At 51.8% G+C, this 11,588-nt stretch overlaps 1 protein-coding gene across 1 annotated transcript in view; it reads left to right on the top strand.

The window, feature by feature from the left end:
* Positions 1-9,222: 9,222 nt before the first annotated feature.
* Positions 9,223-11,588, top strand: part of MAP3K14 (mitogen-activated protein kinase kinase kinase 14) — a 33,230-nt gene continuing 30,864 nt past the window's right edge. Inside the window, exon 1 of the mRNA XM_063179139.1 lies at positions 9,223-9,325. The gene's annotated coding sequence lies outside the window, so the exon portion shown is untranslated. The remainder of the gene's footprint in view (positions 9,326-11,588) is intronic.

The raw sequence follows: 11,588 nt of genomic DNA, 5'->3' as shown, positions 1-11,588 counted from the left end.
GACACAGCCAGGGGTCTGTCTGTGACACCCAGGTAACCCCACCCTGCCCAAAGCTGCCTCTCTCAGCCCCTGTGCTGGGGCTTTGCTCCAGGGAACACCAGCACTTCACATCTATTCCTGGGGTCCTGTAAACCACGGAATCCCACAATAGTTTGGGTGGGAAGGGACCTAAAACACCACCCAGTGCCACCCCTGCCGTGGCAGGGACACCTTCCACTGTCCCAGGCTGCTCCAAGTCCCATCCAACCCGGCTTAGGGCACTGCCAGGGATCCAGGGGCAGCCACTCTGTGCCAGGGCCTGCTCACCCTCACAAGGAACAATTCCCAATTCCCAATATCCCACCTAACCCTGACCTCTGGCAGTGGGAGCCATTCCCTGGGTCCTGTCCCTCCATCCCTTGTCCCCAGTCCCTCTCCAGCTCTCCTGGAGCCCCTTCAGGCACTGGAAGGGGCTCTGAGCTCTCCTCTGAGCCTTCTCCTCTTCAGGCTGAACCACAGCTCTCAGCCTGTCCTCACAGGAGACATCCAGCCCTGGGCTTCATTGTCCAGCAAGAAGCAGTCCCAGTATGATGACAAAGTCTTGTCTAAGAGGCAGCAGCACAGATGTGATGTTGTTCACCTTCCTACCCTCCCTCTGGACTGAGGAAAGAGAGAAATGGACATGAAAATGGTCATTTATTAATACATTGTGTCATTATTGGTCATATGTATTCATATAAGTAGTCATATTTGGATATATGGTTATATTATTCATATAAATGACCATTTAATCATATATTTTAATTCTATGGAAGGTTGGATTGGGCTTGGAACAACCTGGGATAGTGGGAGATGTCTCTGCCCATGGGTGGGTAGAATGAGATGGTTTTCAAGGTCCCTTCCAACACAAACCATTCCATGGTTCTATGATTTACAGACAACTGGGAAAGAGGAGACTTTGAAACCCAAGTAAGCCACTCAATTTGTGTCCTCTTCCCATGGCCTTTAAAAATTGCTAACTGGATTAATTCTTGCAGCCAGGTGAGGATCAGCATCCTTTCCCAGGAAACACATGATGGGACAGGAGGAATGGCTCAGGTTGTGCCAGGGGAGGTTTAGGTTGGATATTAGGGAAAAGCTCTTCCCAAAAAGCAAAAAGGGTTAGCTTTGGCCAGGACAGTGGTGGAGCCACCATCCCTGAAGTGTTTGCAAAGTGTGTGCCTGTGGCACTGCATGCCATGGTTTAGTGGTGACCATGGTAGTTTTGATCTTAAAGGTCTTTTCTGCCATGAATGATTCTGTGATTTTGTGAAGTGCTGCCACAACCCTGCAGTGGAAGCTCAGCCACCAGTTTGCTCAACTGAAACACAAAGCAAAATTCCTTTTCCCAGGTGTCTTGCTTGCAACAAGCCATGGTTTATTTTGGAATGACCTGCACACCTCAGCTTGGAGTCCCAGCAAGCCAGGGAATTTTTCTACCTGCACACCTTAGCTTGGAGTCCCAGCAAACCAGGGAATTTTTCTACCTGCACACCTCAGCTTGGAGTCCCAGCAAGCCAGGGAATTTTTCTACCTGCATACCTCAGCTTGGAGTCCCAGCAAGCCAGGGAATTTTCCTACCTGCACACCTCAGCTTGGAGTCCCAGCAAGCCAGGGTGGCTTTTGGACCCTGCCTGGCACTTCTCAGCTTGGCTGTGTGTGACATTACCAGCAAACTTTTAATCTGCTCATAGTGAAACCACAGTGGGATGTGACCAGAGCAGCTATCTAGGGACAAAGTCCTCTTTGCACACAGAGCAGAACCTGCAGGGAATGTCAGCACTGGCTCCTCCTGCTGCTGCAACACTCCATGGAGGATGAAAACTCCATAAATGCCGTGCACAGGCACCTCCATTGACTTCCCATCCCTCATCTCTACACATCAGCAAAGACAAAGTCCCTTGAGATGCTGGTCACAAAGTCCAGCACACTTTTCCCTCCCTCTGTCTACATAGATCAAAGTGCTAATGAGTAAAGGTTGTACTTGGGACATGTTGTTTAAAAATGAGTACAAAGAGTTGAATTAGAACAGCTCCCTGGGAGGAAAGTATTGCTCATTTTGGATTAAGAGTCATCAGTTAAAAAAAAAAAAAAAGAGTATTCAATCAAATAGAAATATCAACTTCTCAACTTCTCACCATTCATGAACCTGATCTCTACAAATTATATATTAACAATTCCTTTTCAAAAAGCAGTATTTGAGTTTTCATTTACTGCTTAATTATCAGAACTGGGGCTTTTAAAAAAACCCCACCAATGCCTTTTGTAATATTCTGACAAAGATTTGGGACTTATTCTCTAATACACTCCCAAGTATCTGAACTGAGTGACATCTGTTTCTGGTGAACCTGTGACTCCCAGAAAAGCGATTTTTAGGGAGCTGAGTTTGGAAAGCTGTTAAGGAATCAACACAACCAGAGAAACCCTGTAACCTACAAGAAAAAGAACTTAAACTGAATAAGGAATTTGTACTTTTAATAATCTCAGCTTTGTCTTCCCAGTGCTCATTTCCTCTTTGATAAAGGCAGTGCCAGTGCCTCTGTGGCAGAATCTGATCAAAACTCAGCTCCACTAATACACTCCTCTGTATCTGAGGTGGGTGACATCTGTTTCTGGTGACTCCCAGAAAAGTGATTTTTAGGGAGCTGAGTTTGGAAAGCTGCTAAGGAATCATCACAACCGGAGAAACCCTGTAATCTACAAGAAAAAGAACTTAAACTGAATAAGGAATTTGAACTTTTAATAATCTCAGCTTTGTCTTCCCAGAGCTCATTTCCTCTTTGATAAAGGCAGTGCCACTGCCTCTGCAGCAAAATCTGATCAAAACTCAGCTCCACGTAAGTCGGTCAGAGGAGCACTGAAATCCCCGGCTGAGCTCGCAGCAGAGAGGGAAAATCGATGTTTACTCGCTCCTGGCGCCCATAAATGATCAGCCCGAGGAGCTGCGGCCCCGCCGGCCGTGCCCTCTGCTGCTCCCTGCCTGCCGTGTGTCTGCTGCCATAGCCCGAGGCAGAACTCGCTCAGGAGCACCGGCGGCTGCAGCGGGGGCTGGCAGAGACAAGAGGAAGCTGTGCTGCAGAGTATTCCCTGCAGGGCCGCTCTCTGATTACTTGGAACTGCTTGGCATGCAGAAGAGCTGATGAAAAAGTTTGGGAAGCCATTGAGCATTTCACTGGCACAAGCACTTGGGAGGGATCACATCTATGTCATGGAGCTGAGATTCGAATCAGAATCAAAGCCATTCTACAAAGGCCTGAATTTGTTTGTTTTCATGTGCCCCAGCCCATTTCCAATGCTAGGATTCATTTCTCTTATAGAGCCACAAATATCCCAAGGCATTCTCTCACAGAATCATGGAATATCCCAAGTTGGAAGGGATCATCCAGACCAACCCCTGGCCCTGCACAGACATTCCTGCAATCCCACCCTGGGCATCCCTGGGGGCGTTGTCCAAACCCTCCTGGAGCTCTGGCAGCCTCGGGGCTGTGCCCATTTTCTGGGGAGCCTGGGCAGTGCCAGCACCCTCTGGGAGGAAGAGGTTTCTCCTGCTGTCCAACCTAAACCTCTTGGACACAGCTTCACATGAACCCTCCCTGCAAAGTCTTTCAAGCAGCAGACAAACCCTCACATGCCAACACCACACACCTGTAAAACCTTGGGCTGCATTACCCACAGAGGAGCAGCAGCAGCACTGGGCTGCTCTGACAATCCTGCTCTTGACTTGCCCTGACACACTCCTTGCTTGAGGTGAGGTTATGCAAGGGGATGAGATAAATGACCCACTCATTGTAAAATCTACCCATCTAGGTGACTTCAGCTCTTTCTCAATAGGAAAGATACAAATATTACAAACCTACACCCATTGAGACATGTACACACAGAGAGAGAAAGGATATTTATGAAATTCTATAGTAAATTTATGAAACATCAGCACCCCAGCGCTTCAGTCAGTGCACCTGACATAGACAGAGCCTAATGGCTGAATTTCTAGTACATGTCTTTATTCTATCTATCTATCTATCTATCTATCTATCTATCTATCTATCTATCTATCTATCTATCTATCTATCTATCTATCTATCTATCTAATCTATCTAATCTATCTATCATCTATCTCATATATACAGGACTTTTAAGGTCCCTTCCAAGCCAAACCATTCACTGATTCCATGGTAAGGAAGGAATTGTTCCCTGTGGGCAGGCCCTGGCACAGGGTGCCCAGAGCAGCTGGGGCTGCCCCTGGATCCCTGGCAGTGCCCAAGGCCAGGCTGGACAGGGCCTGGAGCACCCTGGGACAGTGGGAGGTGTCTCTGCCATGGCAGGGGTGGGACTGGATGGGCTTTCCATCTTATTTTGGGCTTCCATCCCAGACCATTCCATGTCTCTATGATACCTACACACAACAGGTAAAGAACAAAAGAAAAGCAGTTACCATTTGTTTTACATGGAAATGAAACCAAGGAACTAAGAAATTTGTCAAGGATCATAAATCAGTTGCAGAATCGGAAATTAAAGCAAACTAAGTTAAGTACTTCTTTGGTTTGGACAGGAAAGTGCTCTGAGATCAGTTGATAAGAGTGGAATAAAACACTAATATTCCTAAATCAACATCTTCACTCTGTGCTGTGCAGACAGCTGGAAGAAGTGAGTTTTTCCAGTGGAACTGCAGGAACTCTGTGTGCAATCCCCCTCCTGTTTCCTTTCCAGCAGCCCACAGCAGCTCACAGGTTTCAACACAAGTCTGTCCCACAAGCTCCTTACCTTGTGTCCACTCAAGGGTTAATGAGTTTGCAAGTCACAAAGCCTGCTGTGTCTTGTGTGGGAGTAAATGTCATATCCCACTGCACAGGGTATTTATAGCACAGCACTATTTGGGAAGTGAAACTTTTCAATGGTGAAGTTTTCAAGCAGTTGCTTCAGGATGAAGTTCTGAAGAAAGGAAGAGCAGAGAGACGTTTGTTTGTCACTTTGGCTCAAGGTGGCTCCAAATGTCTCAGTGAGAGCAGAGGGGTCTGAATGGGACCACCTCAGCTCTGAGAGCTCCAGTGTCCACTCCCAGGGGGGTTTGTGCAGCTGGCACACCAATCCCATGTCCCCACTGGGGGACAGAGCACTGCTGTGCCATCATCCCCTCAGTACCTGCTGGAGGAGCTCTTCTCATGGACAAGGCACCCAATGTCCCCTGGCAGGGTCACCCTCCACACAGGTTCTGCAGTGCAGCTGCCATGGCCAGACACCAAACTCCAACACAACCTGAAGGAGGGAACACCTCGACCCAGGAGCAGACTCTGGGAATGGCCGCACATAAAGCATGGTGGCCCCCAGCCCTCCTGTGCCCCAGCTCAGCAGCACCCACGAGGGCTGGACCTCAGCTCCCAGGAGAGGGTTTAGGACAAGACAGTGTGGGGCAAAGTGGTCAGAATTCTCCTTTGTTAAAATGGTGACATGTCCCTGGCATTGGTGGGGTGATGCTGGAGATGAGCCAAGGTGGAATGAGCTGTCTCCATCTCTGGATCCACACTGAAGCTGCCAAAACATTGCCTAGCTGCCAAAACATTGCCTTTTATTGTAACTTGCTGCTCTTGGCTCACACACCCCAAAGATGGAGTGACAGACCAGGAGCTCCCAGCTAAGAGCTTTTCCTGACCAGTGGTCCCAGAGTGGATCACCACCATCAATCCAGGCAGGAACAAAAGCTTTCTGTGAGGCTGTGGGCGCTCTCTGAACTGGAACTGTAATCACACAAGTAGGGCTTGACACTACTGGGGCACCCAAAAGGAGGACACTGCATATTTCGCAGCAATTATTAATGCAGCTATTTGTGCTAACTCTTCAAACCAAGCACAGATACGCCCTGTGCTATTTCCATAAACACGAGCACAGCTGTATTTGCATTCTCTCCATGTGCGCTGGTGCTCAGAGCTACTTGTGGGTTTGATTGCTGCAACAGAAACCCGAGCCGGCCGTAGGAGACCCTGAACCGGGACGGAGGGGCAGAGCAGGGCCGGGAGGGGCAGGGGGACCTGAACCAGAGCCGGGAGGGGGGCAGAGCAGAGCCCGGAGGGGCAGGACAGAGCAGGGAGGGACAGAGCAGAGCCGGGAGGGACAGAGCAGGGCTGGGAGGGGCAGGGAGACCTGAACAAGAGCCGGGAGGGACAGGGCAGAGGCGGGAGGGACAGGGGGACCTGAACCAGAGCCGGGAAGGGCAGAGCAGGGCTGGGAGGGACAGGGGGACCTGAACCAGAGCCCGGAGGGACAGGGCAGAGCCCGGAGAGGCAGGACAGAGCAGGGAGGGATAGGGCAGGCCCGGGAGGGACAGAGCAGGGCTGGGAGGGGTAGGGGGACGTCAGCCAGAACCCGGTGGGGGGGCAGAGCAGAGCCCGGAGGGGCAGGACAGAACCGGGAGGGACAGAGCAGAGCCGGGAGGGACAGGGGGACCTGAACCAGAGCCCGGAGGGGCAGGGCAGAGCAGGGAGGGGCAGAGAAGGGGCGGGAGGGACAGGACAGAGCCGGGAAGGACCGGGGGCCCTGAGCCAGAGCCCAGAGGGGCCGGGCAGAGCGGGCCCAGCACCGCTGCAGCTCCGGTGCGTGGCACAGGCGGGGCTCTCCCCCTGCCCCAAGCCCTGCCGGGAGCTCGGGGTGCTCAGGACCTGCTCCTGCTGCCCCCCACCTTAAGGGCTCTCCCCATCTCCGAGCTGTAGCGGTGCCGTGACCGTGCCCGCTGGCTGCAGCGTCATTGTTACACCCGTCACACTCCGTCCGTGCCTTCCAGGCGTTCTGTACAGCTCCAGGAGTGACAAACCTCTCTGCCAGTAACACTGAGACCACTGATTCATTTCGCACCATTTAACCACAAGAGAAAAGCAGAGTACTCTGGATTTCAGTGTTAAACTTGGGCTTGTGACAAGCTCCACGTGTGCTTTTCTCAATCCTGTCCTCCTCCTTCCCTCCTCATCCCCAATAACTACAGAACACAACTCCAATGGAAAGTGTGGCTTGTTCAAACCCACAACATGGGCATTAAGGTCTTTTATATTTTGTCAAAAGATTTGTTTGCTCTTCTTTCCACTGTGATAAAAATATCAAGGTCACAAATACCCCTAAATGCACCACCACAATCACCTCAACTACTCTGGCAAAAATAACCTCAGACTTTCAAAGGAAAATTATGTCAAATGTTGTAACCAGTTGTGTTGTCACAACTCCTGCCTCACTTCAAGGTTTCTTTCAGCTTGAATTAGGAAGAAATGCTCCCCTGGGAGGGAGGTGAGGCCCTGGCACAGGGTGCCCAGAGCAGCTGGGGCAGCCCCTGGATCTTTGGAAGTGCCCAAGGCCAGGTTGGACATTGGGGCTTGGAGCCATCTGGGACAGTGGAAGGTGTCCCTGCCATGGCAGAGGAACTTTCAGATCCCTCCCCACCCAAACCATTGTGGGACCCTGTAAGGGTGATCCTTTACTCAGTGATGCTGGAGGTTGTGTGGATCCCAGGCTCTGTGACTCTAACACATTCTGCCCAAACGTGAGAGCACACACAACATGAACCCAAAACTCAACTCTCTCCATAGAGAGAGAGCTGCTCAACCCAACCCAGAGCTGCTCCAGGGAGGGCTGAGCTAACCAGAGCAACCCCATTGCCCATATTTTACACACACACTTTAACCAATTCCATGAGTTTTGGAGTAACCTGCAGAAAATCCTGTTGACTACAAGACATGAGGTGTGACAGTGATCTACTGTGATGGGTGCTTTTAACTCAGGGCTCATACCCACAGTTAAATGGGCATCAGGGGACTGCTCTGCAATACAGAACATACAATCATTCAGGTTGGAAACAACCTCTAATATCATTGAGTGAAACCAACATCAATCAACCAACACAGCAGACTCCTCCTATGAAAGAACTGTTGGAAGTTACAATTTCTATCCAAACTTTGCAAGGAGTTTGAGCAAGAGGCCCCTGTGCAGAGGCAGTGTATGCTGAAGGTGAGGGATGTGAGATTTTGCTCCTGCCCATTCCAAAGCTGCTCCAAGCACCATCCCTGTGGTTCTCACACAGACTCTGCCAGAGCCGTGAATCATCCCCTGCTCCTGTGTCACACGAGGAGTCCAAATCCAAAAGGAATAAACACTGGACGAAATCCTTCCCTGGGAGGGTGGGCAGGCCCTGGCACAGGGTGCCCAGAGCAGCTGGGGCAGCCCCTGGATCCCTGGCAGTGCCCAAGGCCGGGTTGGACGGGGCTTGGAGCAGCCTGGCATAGTGGAAGGTGTCCCTGCCATGGCAGGGGTGGCACTGGATGGGCTTTAGGGTCCCTTCCTATCGAATCCAATCCATGTTTCTATGGTTCTCTAAGTTCATCACAAACCTTTCTTGAAAGCTCTGAAACTGCCTCTGAAATGCTTTATTTCCCATGGCTCCCCCATGTCACTGAGTCAAGGACCAAGTCATCACACCCACACCTTCCTTTAGTGTCAAAGCAAAATATAACCGTACTTGGGCAAAGTATAAGACGAATAATAAAGTGTCATTTACTGGGGAGATCAGAGTTAAGTTATCATAAACTTATAGCATTCGAAAATCTCCACACAGCAGGACTGATACCTCCCACTCTCCACCGGCATGGGAGCACACACTCCTGCGGCCCTTCTCTCGACATTTCACCAGGAAAGGGCGACAGAGTCTTTGGCAAGGAAAAAAAAATCAGCAGAATGTCTCAGCTTCCGGAGGCAAGAGCAATGTAACGGGCGACTCTTGGGAGCGGCTGCTGACAGGGAAAACGCGCTACTGCGGCACCGAGGTACCTCCGAGGGGGTTCCGAGGTGGCCCCCACACACCTGTCACCCTCTGCCCGAAGGAACCGAAGGACACAGCGGGGCCCGGGACCGGCGAGAGCCACCGCCAACATGGCGGGCGATCGTGAGGGGACCGGCGGCCGCTCCCAGCTCCGCCCCCTTGGCCAAACACGCATGCGCAGCGCGACGGCGCCCGGAGAATCGCGGGGCGGGGCCGACTTGGCAGAAAACCCCGCCCACTTCTGGGAAACACGGCCGGCCTGAGCCCGGGGAGGCGGGGCAAGGACCGCGCGATGATTGGGCGCGGTGGGAGAAAGGGCGGGGTTAGACGGCGAGACGGGGCGGTGATTGGCTGTGCGGAGACAGGGGGCGGGGCCATGGCTGGGTGCCGCCTGTCAGTGAGCGGGAGCTGCCGAAGCGGCCTGAGGGGCCGCGCCGGGCTGTGCCGGGCGGGCTGAGCGGAATCGCGCCGGGCTGGACCGAGCCGAGCCGTGCCGTGCCTTGCCGTGCCGGAGCGGTAGGTGCTGGCCCGGCCACCCCGCGGAGACGGGATGCGGGTCCGGGGTGCGGCGTTCGGGCTGGGAACCGCGGGGTGCATCTCCCGGTAGGGCCTGGCGGAGCTTCCGCGGCTGCCGGCGGGAGCAGCGTGTGAGGAGCCCCGGGCCGGCCGGGGGCTGCCGGCGGGTGATGGGCTCGCCGGGCCCGGCCGCAACCGCTCCCTTCGCGGCGCTGTGTGTGGGTGTTCGGAGCTGGATGTCAGTGCTGCTGCCCGGCACCTCCTCGGGTCTGCGGTGCCCCGAGCTGCCGGTGCCTCGAGCTCCCGGTGCCCCTCAGCGCCCTGAGCTCCCGGTGCCCCTCAGCGCCCTGATCTCCCGGTGCCCCTCAGCGCCCTGATCTCCCGGTGCCCCTCAGCGCCCTGAGCTCCCGGTGCCCCTCAGATTCCTGAGCTCCCGGTGCCCCTCAGATTCCTGAGCTCCCGGTGCCCCTCAGATTCCTGAGCTCCCGGTGCTCCTCAGCGCCCTGATCTCCCGGTGCCCCTCAGCGCCCTGAGCTCCCGGTGCCCCTCAGATTCCTGATCTCCCGGTGCCCCTCAGATTCTTGATCTCTCGGTGCTCCGGGCAGCCTGGCTGTCTGATCTCCCGGTGCACCTGATCTCCCGGTTCCCGGGGCTCCCGGTGCAGGGACTTCGCTGATCCCTGACCCTGGAGAGAGGAGAAGGATGAGGGATGAACTCAGCTCATACAACGCAACCGAGCCGGACCTTAATTCACCTCAATTCCTTTTCACTCCCAGCGTCCCTTTAACACAACTAAACGCCTAACTCCTTTTTTTTCCCCCCCTTTTTTAAACTTTTTTTTTCTTTTCTGGCAAAAGGTTAATATGTTTCTTTGCTGATTAATAAGTTGCTGCTGTGGTTGATCTCAGATGCTTCCTGTCAGCTTTAACTGGTTACATTAGAAACATGTGTTGAGTGCTCTGCACATGGACGGCACAGCAGTCTGAAACCAGCGCCTATAAACAAAGTCTGAATTTCTTTTTCAACCGGCTTTCTGAATGCTTTTATGAGTAATAATTCACGCTTCTGTGCTGTGACATTAGTGATAAGAATAGCTGAATTGAGTGTGTCTGTAGTGAGCTGCTTTATTGCATTTTACCTCAGTTGATGTCTGTTAATTGGCACAGCCACCGGATTCCTTGGGAATGAGTCACTTGCTATTAACTATTAAATTTTAACTGTATTAAGAGACTGAATCTTGTAGAGGGCTGTGAAGGAGCATAACAAACAAGCATAACTGAAAACCTAAAGGGTTTGTGATCCAACACTACTGGAGTTAATGAACTTGAAGTTAATGAGTCTGATAGAGCTGAGCTGTTGAAGCAGTGATGAGGTGCTGAATTATTATTATTATTATTGCAAGAGGATGGAGGCAAAGTGGCCATGAATCAGCTTTCCTTCTGTGACTTTAGACCTTTGCTGGCAAGTGTCAGATGTGTTGGTGGAGACAGAGGGATTGAGGCCTGGAGGATGGAAAGATTTCCAGGTTCTGAGATGAGCAGCTGGCTGGGAGTAAAAGAACCCCGAGCTAGGAAGGGCTGGGAGAGGGAGATGAGGATGCATGGAGGGACAGACACGTGGGAATTGCATCTGTAGGAGAGTGGGCTTTGCTGATCAGGGTTTAGTGAAGAAAATGGACGTTGTCTTTCCTAAAGGCAGTTCTGTTCCACTTTTCCTCATGTCTTAGAGTCTGCTCAGGCTGGATAGTTAAAAATCATCCCAATCAGTTCATATTTTGATTTTATAGTCACAACTGAATTGGCAGGACCAATCATAAATTTATGTAGAACTGCTTCTATCTATACTAAATTTCAATAAACTTTGGGGTTGGTTTTGCCAGTAAGGCATCCCAGCCTTACTGCTTCCCCATGGATTCACATGGATTTTATAAATATGATTGAAATGTAAAGCTGCAAAGCACTGTAAAGTGACAGCTGATGACAGCCTGGCTCCACCTGCTTGGGCAGAGTTGATTTTCAGGTGTGTCTGTGGTGGCTGCTGGAAATTGTCCCCTTAGGTGCTTTATTGTATTATTTTGTTGTAGTTTAGGAAATAACTTCAGGGTGCTGGGAAGCAAATCCTTATCAGGCTGAAGTTTGTTCTGATTATTTCTGTTCATGTTTAGAAAGGAGTTGGGAAAAACTGCTCATTCTCAGAGTGAGTGGGCTTGTGGCAGTGTTTGTAAACTCTGGGCAGGTGCTGCTGGTCATATCTTTGTTCAGCA

The sequence above is a fragment of the Melospiza melodia genome, chromosome 30 (assembly GCF_035770615.1).
Source record: "Melospiza melodia melodia isolate bMelMel2 chromosome 30, bMelMel2.pri, whole genome shotgun sequence".
Lineage (NCBI taxonomy): Eukaryota > Metazoa > Chordata > Aves > Passeriformes > Passerellidae > Melospiza > Melospiza melodia.
This window is presented reverse-complemented; position numbering and strand designations above follow the sequence as displayed.